The sequence below is a fragment of the Mustela putorius genome, unplaced genomic scaffold (genome assembly GCF_011764305.1).
Source record: "Mustela putorius furo isolate JIRA1106 unplaced genomic scaffold, ASM1176430v1.1 tig00003846_pilon_pilon_pilon, whole genome shotgun sequence".
Taxonomy (NCBI): Eukaryota; Metazoa; Chordata; class Mammalia; order Carnivora; family Mustelidae; genus Mustela; species Mustela putorius.
The window spans coordinates 15,512,501-15,525,833 of NW_025421999.1; the positions used below are offsets into that span (position 1 = coordinate 15,512,501).

General features: G+C 35.6%; 1 protein-coding gene and 1 long non-coding RNA gene across 4 annotated transcripts in view; one reads left to right on the forward strand and one right to left on the reverse strand.

The window, feature by feature from the left end:
* LOC106006807 overlaps positions 1-5,136 on the forward strand; it is a 21,616-nt gene extending 16,480 nt beyond the window's left edge. The window contains exon 3 of the long non-coding RNA XR_001181081.2: positions 4,933-5,136. This is a non-coding gene — a long non-coding RNA (uncharacterized LOC106006807). The remainder of the gene's footprint in view (positions 1-4,932) is intronic.
* ZFHX4 (zinc finger homeobox 4) overlaps positions 1-13,333 on the reverse strand; it is a 180,659-nt gene that overhangs the window by 163,645 nt on the left and 3,681 nt on the right. The gene's annotated exons all lie outside the window — the stretch shown is intronic.

Consider the following 13,333-nt stretch of genomic DNA (forward strand, 5'->3'; position numbering starts at 1 on the left):
GTTGTTTGCCAATACTATGAGAATATACTGGCTTTTTTTTCTTTCTTTATAGAAGAAAAAAGGTACATCTGAATGCCAGTTACCCAGCCACACTTAAGTATTAATCACCTTCCCTTTGTCTCAAACATGCAAAGTAGGATTAGAGTTAAATGACTATATGATCTTTTTCATTTTTCTTCCCTAAATAAATGTTAATCTACAAATCAATCATGTGTTATATTAAAATACATATAAATATACTTTCTGAAAATACTAAAAGGTTGTGTAAATTACACTCAATTTTGCAAAGATCTCAATAATGGACAGAATCATTTTCTTTTCTCAGACTCCTCTCCCTTAATCGCTACTATATTTGAAAGTTTAAGTCAATAACACTTCTAAAAATAAAGCTCAAACATGGACCCTTGTAGTTTTCCTTGGAAAAACATGGACTGTATCAATCATTTTTAGGGATTTTTAATCATATTTGTCATGTTTTTATGTTTGTATTTCTAGTCTTTAAAATGTAATTGACTAATCTCTCTGGTTTACACACAATCTAAGACTGTTTACTTGATAATGATTTTGAATTGTCCCCTAGTAACATTTAAAAAACTTAATTGGTTTTATAAAGGTATATATAACCGCAGAATATTTGGCTTCAAAAGGATTTACCATTGTGCACACATATTTATCTCATATACAGTGTGAAGACAATGTATTCTAAGATGTACATGTATTTTTTCCTTCTTTATCTATTGTATAAAATCAACCATTGAACTATTGTTTCAAATACTGAAGAGGAAAAACAATTGGCTAATTATCTGTATTTCATGATTCCCACCAATAGGATCTCGTAACCAATATAGCAGTAAGTGTAAAAGTGTGAGTATGGCCTTACCTTAGAAAAAAAAAAAAAAAAGTCATTCTTCGCAGGCTAAACCTACCATAATTATCTTCATAAAGCTAATTACAGGTCAGGAATTCCAGCAAACATTCCTATTCCCTGAGCAATGATTTCAATGATTTCACCCAATTTCAAAAGAGTTTTAATGAAGAAAGCTATATGAACAAATTTTAAAATCACTACTAAGTACCTCTTATTATATAATACTCTTAGAATCTACAAAATACATCTCTTTTTATATCCCATGTAAATATTTTAAGTCATTTTATATTAAAAACCACATAGGACTAACATAATAGAGAACACAAGTGGAATGCCAAGTTTTCTTCTGGATAAAATATTGGCAAATTTCTGTTTGATCACTAAGATTAGTTGGTTATTTTATTTCTGTTGTGAAGAGCCGTGTGTGTGTGTGTGTGTGTGTGTGTGTGTGTGTTTGGCCTGAAAGTTAATTTGACTGCTGTCCATAAGTGAAGTGAGCAATTCAGTAATTAACTTTTGTGTTTTAAATGTATGAACTTTAATTAGATTTCATTATAAACAAACAAACGTCAACCATAATTATAAGCTCCTTGGTTTACCCACATATTATCCCTTTTCAAACAAACTTGATGTCAGACAAATTAAAATCAAGCAGCTAGCAATTTTGAGTTGAATTTTACATGATCTGCTGGTAACCTGATTACTTTAACTTCAATATCATTACAGGAAAAGTATTTCAGGAAAAATAATGACAAGAATTCCAACAGGAGACAAGCTTAATTGTATTGATTCAAAAGATGCATGTTCATAGGAACCATGTTGAAGGAATAATGTTATCTCAAATCTACAGTTTCTATTAAAATGAAATTGTCCAGCATGAAAGAGGCAATTAAGATTAGTGTCTGCAGAACTAGAGATACTAAACTAACTAAATAATTATCTGGGCCCAATTATCTTATACTTTAAGTAGCAAAATACCAGTGTGGAGCAACTATAAGGCATGAGGTTTGCAGGTTTATTTACTGACTGGTGTATCTATTAGGACCAAGAACAAGTGGAGCTGTCAGGACATAATGAAGGTAAATGATTAGTTAGCACCAAGCCTGAACTCTTCTTCAATGCAATAAGAGTTAATTAAAGTTTACCACCAAACATCAACCAAAGCAGGATGTTGATCAGGTTTCAGCATTAAGTGCAAACAGACAATAGTTGGCAGCAATTAGTGCAGCTATCAAATGACATGCAATGATAATTATACATTTAAAACAGCTAAAGAGCTGGGGGAAAAAACTAATCAGCTTCTTTGACGACAAATACTCAAAGGGCAGGAAACAGGTATCAGATTATTTCACTTTAACACTGTAAATCAATAGAATTAAACAAGAAAAGGTTGTATGGGTACATTATCTGAAAGAGAACAGTTCCCTGGCTTCAAAATGAAATAAATCTGCTCGTATTGGTCTATCAAAGATAAGAACTTCTGTAGCTAAAGAAAATAAGTTCCTTTTCAATTAAAGTTTCAGAATGACGTCTGTGTAAAGAAAGTTTAGCTTCTTAGTCTTGTGTAAATCCAACAATGCAACAAGTATTTCACTATCATTATTGTTATTTAAATGATTAGCTTCCACTCTAAAATACTATCAAAAGTACTTTATGCCTGAATCTTACCTTTGTGTACTCAAAATATTATCTTCCCCAAAGCTTTTGGATGATAAATCTAAAATTTTGTTTTAATGCAGCCAAATTTAAACAAAAAGCCATACATGCATATTTAGCCATTCAAATCTATGGCTTCAATCCTGCTGAAATCAATGAGCTTGCATGTAACACATCCCTTAAAGCAATTTTGATAACCCCCCTCGTTCTTTTCCATAGTTTCTGGCCTGCATGCTAGAGCATAACTCTAGAAATGCACCCATCCTCATGACCCCACATCTCCATCTTTCCAACTAACCCTGTTATGCTAAGGATTTGTACACAGTGCTGGCTAATCCCAATATTTCCCTGGAGCTAAATCTAAGCCATGGCTGACTCCCAGCACAAAAATGTCTCTCTCCAAAAGCCCTTTCGCCCCCTTCAGCACTCATACACTCATTGGTCCTGACATTTTCACTTCAGCCATGACAAATGAGCTGATGACTCTGATGTGATTGCATGGGAGGGTGGCTTTATCTAAAGATATATCATTAACTCTCATCACCATCTCCTAATATGGCTCTTCTGGGTTAATGTGTTGTGAAAATCTGAGGAAATTTTTGTGTAAATATGTGCACTTTTAGAAGTAAGAGACCAACTTCATCAAAAGGGAAAAAGGGAAGCCAAAATGGACAAGATGGGGGGGGGGGGAATGACAAGCATTAACTAAATGTGGCTCTGGGGATTTAAGTAACTCTACTCAACCTCTGCCCCAGTGCAAACCAGCCAGCTGACTGTCTCTTAAAGGTCCCTTCTCCTCAACATGGGCGTCTGAAGCAGAGCATAATTGGTGAAGTGGCCCAGATAAAGCTTTTCAGATAAATATGGCTTATCAATCGGGCAAGCCCACTTTTTTTTTTTTTATCCCAGTGTAGTACATATTTTATTTTTGAACCCTTCATTTCCTATATTATTAAATGTCTCTAAATTTATTTTAATGGGGGGAAAGGATCACCAAAACCCATTTTACTCCAAGAACATTGCATTCTTCAATCAGAAGGAAGCAGTATTTTTTCCAACTATTACTAAATGTGAATCTCCTCAGACTTCAAAGGAGAAGGGAAAAGGAAGCCTTTCCATTTAGCATAAATATCGCAACCCTTTAGGTTAAGTTAGAACCTAAGTTCCAGTTACATAGTTCTTGTTATGTATACTATGGAGTTTACAGAGTAGATACTTGTTATAACCTCTCCTCTCATTTCCTCTGAGAACACACAGCCAATCAGAGTCAACAGTAGCATAACAGACCTCAGGAAAAGAGGTCAGGCTTTGAGGTAAAGTGCTATTCACTCTTGGACCATGCAAGGAGCTCTTTATTCCCGTTCTTATTGGCATCAGTCCCCCTTACTAGAGTAAGAACAAAGCCAAGTGCTCGCGTGAGGTTTATGAATAAATCAGAGGTGAGCCACTGTAAGTGCTGCCCATGATTTCCTTGTTGACAGTGAGCACTTAAACAGGCTTCTATGACTAGCGACTTCTGGCAAATCATAATGATTCCTAATCTGCACCCTGCTTCATTTCAAGAACTAAATGACCCACCCCATTTTTTCTGCAAGTTTTCACCTTTCAAGCAATTCTTGTCTATCTCAAGCAGCTTAACATTACAATCCCCGAACAGTCAGCTTGTGCTGTGGTCATCACAGAAACGGTACCAACTGAAAAATCTTCCTTTGCTTGGAAAAATTCCACAAATTAAAAAAAAAAAAATCTCCAGCATTGCAGAAATTATTTTCATATTAATATTATAGGATCTTTGGATATGGGAGCAGCTAAGCCAACTAAGGTAAAAAATGCTAAATGATTTGCTAAAGGGCACATACACATTAGAGCTGAACAACTAGGTGCTGTAGTTATGTGATATTTCCCAGAATTTCTCTGAGTTGCAGTTTCCTTACGGGTTAAACGAGGTGATTATGCTATATCCCTTCTGACTACAGCGATCTATGGTTCTAATATAAAAACCCATTTAGATTGCGCTGAAGATAGTTTTCCCTATGGAGTTTTCCAAGACAAACCCAGATGTTTTTAAGGCTGTATATTTCTTTTCAGTACCTAGATTTCAAGAATAGAGGAAGATTTTGGTAGAATAGTAAATTGAAGTTTTCATTTTTTTTTAAGATTTTATTTATTTATTTGTCAGAGAGAGAGAGCGCGCGCACAAATAGGCAGAGTGGCAGGCTGAGGCAGAGAGAGAAGCAGGCTCCCTGCTGAGCAAGGAGCCCGATGCAGGACTCGATCCCAGGGTCCTGGGATCATGACCTGAGCCGAAAGCAGTGGCTTAACCCACTGAGCCACTCAGGTGTCCTTAAACTGAAGTTTTCTATTTATATTTTTAATTAACTATTATTCTTTTTTCATCCATTCAACAGATATTTTGTTGAGCACCAAAGATTTGCCAATAACGTCTGTCACAATACAGTGATTAAACAGATACAGCTGCTGCCCTCATGGAGGCTAAAGTTTATTTGAAGAAACACTTAAACAAGCATCGTGAAAAATGCTTAGATGTCAACTGTTTTTCTTTCATTAAAATATATTATTAGCCTATCAGTATTCAATAAATGCTTTGCTTTACATCAGTATATTTCAAGTGAATTGTCAAGTCCCAGGCCACTCATAAATGACCAGAACACGGGCGAGGCGCACACTTTTATTTTTAGGAAAATTTTAACAAAGATTATGAAACACACATATTAAGCAAAAATGAAACACGAAGCTGCGAAGTTACAATCCAAGTACACTTACATTTCCCATAAAAATACAAATAGTTTTAAATGTGCATCTTACATGTATAACAATGGGAAATTATTACAAATTTCAAAAAAGAAGATCCATAACAGAAACAATTCATTTCTAGGTAGTCCAAAAATTGTATTATAAATTTATTAACCTTTGTCATGAATCTTATCTTTGAACTTGGGTGCTCCTCCAATGAATAATGCATCATTATTAAAAAAAGGATTGTGATCTCCTCCAAGAGATAAGCCAAGGAGTCTCATAAATTGGCTATAAAATCCCTCAAGAAAACTTAAAGGTGGTACAGCATTACTGGATTATTAATAACTGGATCTCTTCTCTAAGTTGGTATAAATCTTGATCAACAGGGGGCCATGTAACAGTATCCATACTCCTTTTGCTGTGTATCAAAATATCATAATACCAAAAATCTGGAAAGGTATTTCTATTGCATCTAATCCAGTTTGGGGAAATCCTGTAATTCTAAGGCTTTCAAACAGGCTGGGTCAACAAGATTTAAATAAGCGTTGTGGTATCGTCTATGATTGCATATAATGGACAGTCTGGAATCTGGAGTTCATGTAGTTAGACCAAGGTCTGAATTATTTAAAAACTATTCCTGTTCTAATTTGCTTCTTAGAAAAAGACCCAGAAATGCATTAAACGTCTAAAAGCCCTTGAAACCAAAACAACTCACGATGACGGAGGGGCAGATAATGAGGTAAGGACTAGCCACAAAGATGCCATCCAGGTATATCAATAAGAATATACCCTTTTTGCAAACACATTTCCTAATTTCTGTTTCTGTTGTAAGAGAGAGGGGCATCCCTACTCAAAAGATCTATGTTGACTTGCTTGACCAAATGCTCTTTAGTTGGGTACTACATAAACCAGCTACTGAATATAAGGAAAAAGGGAACACAGGGTATCAGGCCCTGTCATATTTACTTATTTTAATGTTCACAACACTTTAGTGTTCTGTAATCTCTACAACAACTTTAAGATACAAATGAGGAAGCTGAAGCTTACAAAGATTACATCCATAATAAGAATTTAACTCAGGTGTCTAGTAGCTCTAACACAATTCCTACTGGTCCTTGATTTGTCAAAAATGGAGTAGATTTTCAAATATCTAAAGTTTAAACTAAAGTAAACTCATTTAAAAAGGAGGCCAAGCTCTTAAAAATGCAGTCAAGATTCACATACTTGAATTAGGAATACCATACTCAATCTTTCTCTTTTGGCTATAAGAACTTCTCAGAGAACTTGGGAGGTAGTAAATTTCTATTCCTGTCTTTAAATGCAAAAATAAAAAAATAAAAACAAATTTAAAAAAAGGAATCCAAAGTAAATAGAATCAAAAGAATGTCTGCCTTTTACTGTGTCATTCTTTCTTTGCACTATGCTACCTTTACAACATCACAGCATTGTCTTCATTTGCTTTCCCTACATAGAAGAGAAATCTTAATCTTCACAACACCATGTTCATGATTATTAAGAATACAATTTAACTGACTGAGATCCTTGGTACTTTTATAAATCATAAACTCTTCTCGACCATTCAACGCAACTAGTCTGACCTCCTAAATAACCCCAAAATATGTATACTGTCACAGTGATAAGATGCCATTCAGATTGTACTCATTCCCTTTTCGTAGTAGAGAACTCTTCTCTCAGAAGAAAGAGTACCACTGTTGGATTACCAACATTTTCCTTTTCTTCTCTATTTCCACCACCATATTCAGTTACATAACAAACCCTTTTCCAACCAGCCAATATAAATGTGTGACCACTAGTCCTTGAATTGGGATATCTGAGTTTTGTCCTGACATTTCCTTAGCTTGCTTGGTAACTCAATGGTTATTTCTCCTGAATTCAATATCTCATATTTTACAATGAGCTGGCTGAACTGAATTAACTCTAGGGTATTGTCAGGCTTTAGCATGTTGATAGTTTCCCTTACAAACCTACCTGCTTTTTTTCTGTTGTGACCATGTTGGTCAGTTCTCAGAAAATGAAAGGAATTTAGTCTACAGAGGGAAAATTTCACAGGCTACCCCTATGGGTACATCTAAAGAGGAAAGAGAGACACAAACATGGAAAAAGGGTCGGGTTGTGTGCGTATGTGTCTTTACACACCCTCCTATGTGGTATATACTAAACCAAAAGAGATGACTCGTTCTCGAGTAAGTAGTGGGCTCAGAAAATTGAGGTATTACTTGCATTATTCCTAACCTTATGGAAAAAAAGGACTAAGAACTGTATTTTAGAGAATCCACATTAATAAAGCCTTTCAGGTTTAATTAAGGTACTTTGGGAAATAATTGGGCTTCCTCAATTTATTCTTCCAGGCAGATGAATTTCAAGATTCTCCTTAAACTTCCCTCTTACAAAGATTTGTTTTGTTTTGTTTTTAACAATATAACCAGGTGGCACACACCAGCTCATATTTTTTTGTATTTTAACCATTGTTAAAGCTAAGGATTTCCTTTCTTCTTTACAGTGAAGGAAAATAATTTTATGGACAGTTATAAAATGCATATTTTAACCCAAAAGTCAATTTTCCCTGGTTAAAATGATTTAGATCTGAGTAAATACTCGCAGAACGATTTCTGTTTTTATTGCTAGAACACACTGGAACCTATAAACTTTGTCTTCAGAGGTATGTGCTAGAGTGGGCACTGTTCAGAAATTACCAACTGTGCTCTGTCATATCCTTAGGACAAGCAAACATGAGAAATGACCGATCATCTACATCCATGATGCTAGTGTATGAACTCCTGACCTGAATGACTAAAACACCTACTCAGGACTTGTCTTGGACCATCAGGGCATTATGACATATTAACCAAGTCAAGCCACCCAAATTCTCCAATGCTGTTTGTTTATTTTTTCAATTTCTAGAATGTTAAAGTGGCTAATTATATCAGAGATAAGATGCTTGCAAATAGGACTTTAGTGTCAAAGCCATTTTTAAGTTGTGTTGCATACATTCAAAAGTGCTTGAAAATGGCAAATACATTATTTTACTCACAAATCTTTGAGAGTAGGGGAGTGAGAGCAGCCATCCCTGGACTGAGGATTGTATGTCAAACGTGAAACTATATCAAACTTTCAAGGCAACTTGTGAACCTCTGAAACTAGGGAATTAACAGAACATCAAATCCAGTAAGATCACAGGGGCACAATCCTTATGCAAGAAAATAATGCCATTGAGCCCTCATTAAAAGACCATTTCATCCTTAGCCATCAAAGAATGCGAGTGCACTAAGATCTTGGTTATATCATCAGGGATAACTAAAACAAGTGCCAAGAGAAACTGTGCACTTTTAGTTCTCACATGTGTCCATCTGTTCACATATAAACATATATTCCGCTTTCTGTCTGATTCCTAAAATCTTGATATCAGAATACCCTGGGCTTTTGCCCATTTCCTAAGAATGCAGACATCACATAAGCTACTATTAACCCATGTGTGATCCACTTCCATGGTGGCTGGAAAGCTGCCAGTTACAACACATGGTGCTTGGTTAACAATGTCTTAAAATATAAATGAATTTATTTTTTAAATTAACACATTTTTCTTATGGAAATACCTTAATAAGCCTTTCTGCATGTAAAATAGCCTCCATGTGGATTTTTTTTTGTTCTTTTAAGACTTTTTGCAAGCATATCATAAAGTTAATCATAAGTTTCTGAAACAATCCAGAATTTCTTGACAAATTTTTAAAGGGACTCCAGTAAAGAATTTTGGTGACTTTATATAACCAAGATCAAACACTTTTCCTTTACAATATTCTGTACTCAAGAGGCAACCCTTATACTTTAATTTACGTGAAAACACTTCTGATTTCCCAAGTTTCCATGTAACATTCTTAATAGCACCTCAGAAACTGAACTGCGAAAGTGATGAGGCAAACAGAAGTTCTACACTCTAGGAACAAAACAAGTTAGGTTAATATCTGGTGGAATCTTTCAATCCTGCTCTGGGGCAGCCTTCAGGGGCTCATCTGTTGTGACCTCAGACTGGAAAGAGATTGTTTAAAATGTATACTGTAAATAATTATCCACACTGCATTTGATTTACATATGTACAAAAGAATCAATTCCCACCTTTGAAAGTGTCTTAACACTTAGGGTATTTTAACTCCCCTAATTATGGTTGAAGAAACATCATTGAGAGCCCGACTATGTTGTCAACTGGTAGGTAACCAGTTAACAGCTCTAACTAGTGACAAGAGAAAACCTTACTGCCAATGTCTCCAAAAATGAACATACAATATTCAGACACTTTGTAAAAGACTGATCTCAAAATGAAATGCACAATATACCTACATAGCAACATAAAGTTGCATTAAATCCTAAGAAAAATAACTGTATTCTCTTTGACTAACCCCTCCCAACCACAAAAGCTAATGGGCCACTTAGCACACTTAACATTGCCAAAAGTCAGGATACTCAACTCTTTCCCAAAAGAAGTGTTCCACCAACTGAGACAACTATTTATAGCCTATGGGGGGCGGGCAGAGGAATACCATATATTCCATCCTTAACTAAATTAAATATCCACACCATACTCTTGGCCTCCTCTGAAATAACCGTTTTTGACAGCAAAGTGCTGGGAATTCTCGATACCCAATAGTCAATATTTGGCTAGCCTAGCATGTTTCTGAAAACTCTTCTGCATACAAGCCTCTGTTTATCATCCTCTCGCGGCACCATTGTCATACATATTGCTTCCCGGTGATGATGAAAACTCGGGGCATCTTATAAGTTGCTGAAATCTGAGCCCCTGCTTGTTTTCTCAAGTCTTGGACAAACATCACTTTAGAGAGAGCAGAGCATGGGCATAAAGAGGGGCCTGCATTTTCATCTTCCTTTCATCTTAGTCATTCAGTCAGCCATTCAGAACCCTATTCAACAGAGCTTTTCATTATGCAAAAAAATGCTAATCCTTTTCCGATGCTTTCACACTTGTATAAACCCCCATTCCTTCAACTGAAAAGCAATTATATCAGTTTACCTTTCTGTCAAAAACAGGATTAATATTCCAATAACAGAATCCCCTTTCTTTTCCTATCTTTTAGCTTTAGGAAACTAGAGATTATTAGTAGAGGCATTCTTAGAACAAGAATACATTATTTTAAATATGATGGTGTTGACCAATGAATGGAAAAAGGAGAATGATCAGAAGAAGAAAAAGTCCCCCAGTCTACTGCAGAAACTCTTTTCTGTGACAGAACTGACCTTCCCTTTGCAGATGCCCAAAGAGACTGAGACTCACTCTGCTCTATTAATCAGAAACAAATTATGAAAGAATGTAGTTGGACTGGTTGACACTATCCTGTCTTGGGAGACTCAGTAACAGCCTAGTAACAATGTCCTCTTCATGGGTAATGAACAGCCATGACAAATGGGGCAGAGAAACTATTTATTTGCATATGCAAATTCTCACACAAGGGAAACATGTACAAACAAGTGTCATTGTAAGGTGGATTAGGCAAACAACGCTTTCTTTTTAGGACATTCTGCAGCCCAGAACATTAGTCAGCACAATTAAACCAGTCTCCATGGAGACTAATGAAATTTCACCATGGTATGAGTTAAATTAGATAGCTAGTTATGTGTTTCCACAATCCAACTTGAAATCCATTATTGTTTCAGAACAATACAGCAATTGTGCCTAGCTGATCTTTGCCAGCTCAACAAGCTCCTAAGTTGACAATTTGCATATGTTAATATAATTAAGCACTAATTACATGAAACTTGTACATATTCACATGCACTTTCCCTGGGCGCTTTTCAGTTTGAACCTTGGCCAAGTCTTTAACCCTTAGAATGGTCTTAGAGGATAAAAACTCTGCCTGTGGGTAGAGCCCCTAGGCAGACACAGAAAGGCTCCTCATTTATAAACACAAAGCTTAACCTGGCTTCTCATATTTCTAGCAACAATGACAGAAAATATTTTGTGAGTGTGGTAGGGACCAGGATGAGGGAAAACCAGGGTGTGTATTGGGGTGGGGGGGTCAGTCTTTAAAGACTTAGACTTAATAATGAATATCTTCTCATAGAAAAGCAATAACATTCATTTCAAGAAAATGTTAAGAATTTGCTCTCACTGACATTGTGGGACCTTGGGAGATGAAAATGGTTTGACAACAGCAAAAATAACAAGTAGAAAAGGAAAAGGGTGCATCAGCACCTAATGAGCTTTACATAAATATATGCAGAGGCAATTAAGCAATGTTAATTACTATGACAGCAGTTAATTGAATATAATTAGATATTTTAAGCCACTGAATAAAGCATAGTTAAGATTAATTTTATTGAGATTAATTGTAAATAAGGATAGATTAACTCTATGTTTTGACAGGCATAAAAAGTAGTTCTGCAAATTAAGCAGGAGCGTGGCCACCAGTCCAAAAATCATATATTATTTTAATGTCACACCTCAGAATCATCCCCTCAATAAACATGACTTTTCAAACCCAAACAGACAGGAATCTTGAAGAAAAACAAACAGCTTGCAGAGATTAAAGAGCCTTTTGTCCTTTTTCATGTGCATTTCTTTTAACAGACTAAATTAAGCGAGTCTGGTGTACGTTTTTTAGGAAGGAACATTTCACACTGAATGGAAAAAATGTTCTATCACATATGAAATTCGTGCAGCTGTGCGGAACTTGGTCCAGATGGTTTTAGACTATAAACCACCACCAAATGATAGACAGTAGGCCTTCCCAAGACTATGTGATAAAGTCACAATCTTTTATTTTGACCTCCCAAATTTCTGCTTTGTATTATTTCCAATCAAATCACATATTTTCTTTTACAAATGTGTTTCTCCACGAGGGTTAAAAGAAACATTGTGCCTACTTAGTACTAGAAATAAATGTAAAATGAATTGGAGAAGGCCTCCAGTAACAGATATCAGCTAAATCATTCGCCACAGAATGCAATGATAGCTACGACAACAACGTATGCACATGACAACACTTGATTATTACTCAAAAACAATGGTTTCTAGAAATATTTCTTAGGGAAATATTGCTAAATGAAAAGCCCTCCCAAATACTTCCACACCAAGCCAATTCATGCATACTCTTTAAGGAAATTAACACAGTCCTCAAGAATGCTGAACAAATCACTAATAAGAAAGGAACTTCCATTGATTTTGAAATAAATCAATAGGTGATTAACATAATATTTTTAAAGGAGCAGAATGTGTGTGTGTCTTTATTGCATAAACATATATATTATATTTCCAATACCCCTTAGCTCTTAATCGAACTAGGGCTTTATGCTATTGAGCATGTCTCTATACTACCTCACAACTTCTTTAGGATGCCCTTAGTCTTTATAATGAAAATCCTAAAATGGTCTGTGAAACAAGACTACGACAAGCCATTCTGCAGTGAAAGATTTTAAATCATCCAGCCTCTTCTAATAGACTTGAGACTTATTGAGGTAGAAACCATAAAAAATGAAGAAGGGAAATTTAATCCCTGAAATATTGATTTGCACATTAATATCATATAGGCAGAGGGCAATTTGGCTTCGTGGAAATGACACATTGTCGACCCTTGGTGAAGTCAGAGCCAATCTAACTGCTGAACATGTCTGAATCTCAAGAGTTATTAAGGGCTTCCCTTCTTGCCTTTATGACTTTTCTTCAGCCTACCAATGCAATCTTAAATGTATTATCTTTAAGAAATAATTGTAAAACCTCAGGGGTTTTCCAGTTAATGGAAGGGAGGCCAAACCACATCAGATTCTGAAATGCAACATTAAACCCTTGCAATCAACAAAACCACCTCAATTCTCATCCATCCAGTGGAGGATCTAATATTGTTATTAGAGATAATCAAATTTCATTGTGTAAATTTAGGCTCATGGTCAGAATGAAAGCAGTAAATTCTGCAATATTAAACAGCGATTTTCTCAGCATCCTTTATGCTTTCCTTTGCTGGTGCAGCATCTTTTAAAATAATCCAACTAGGTCAAAATTAATGAACAGATTTGGGCTCATTTCCTAAA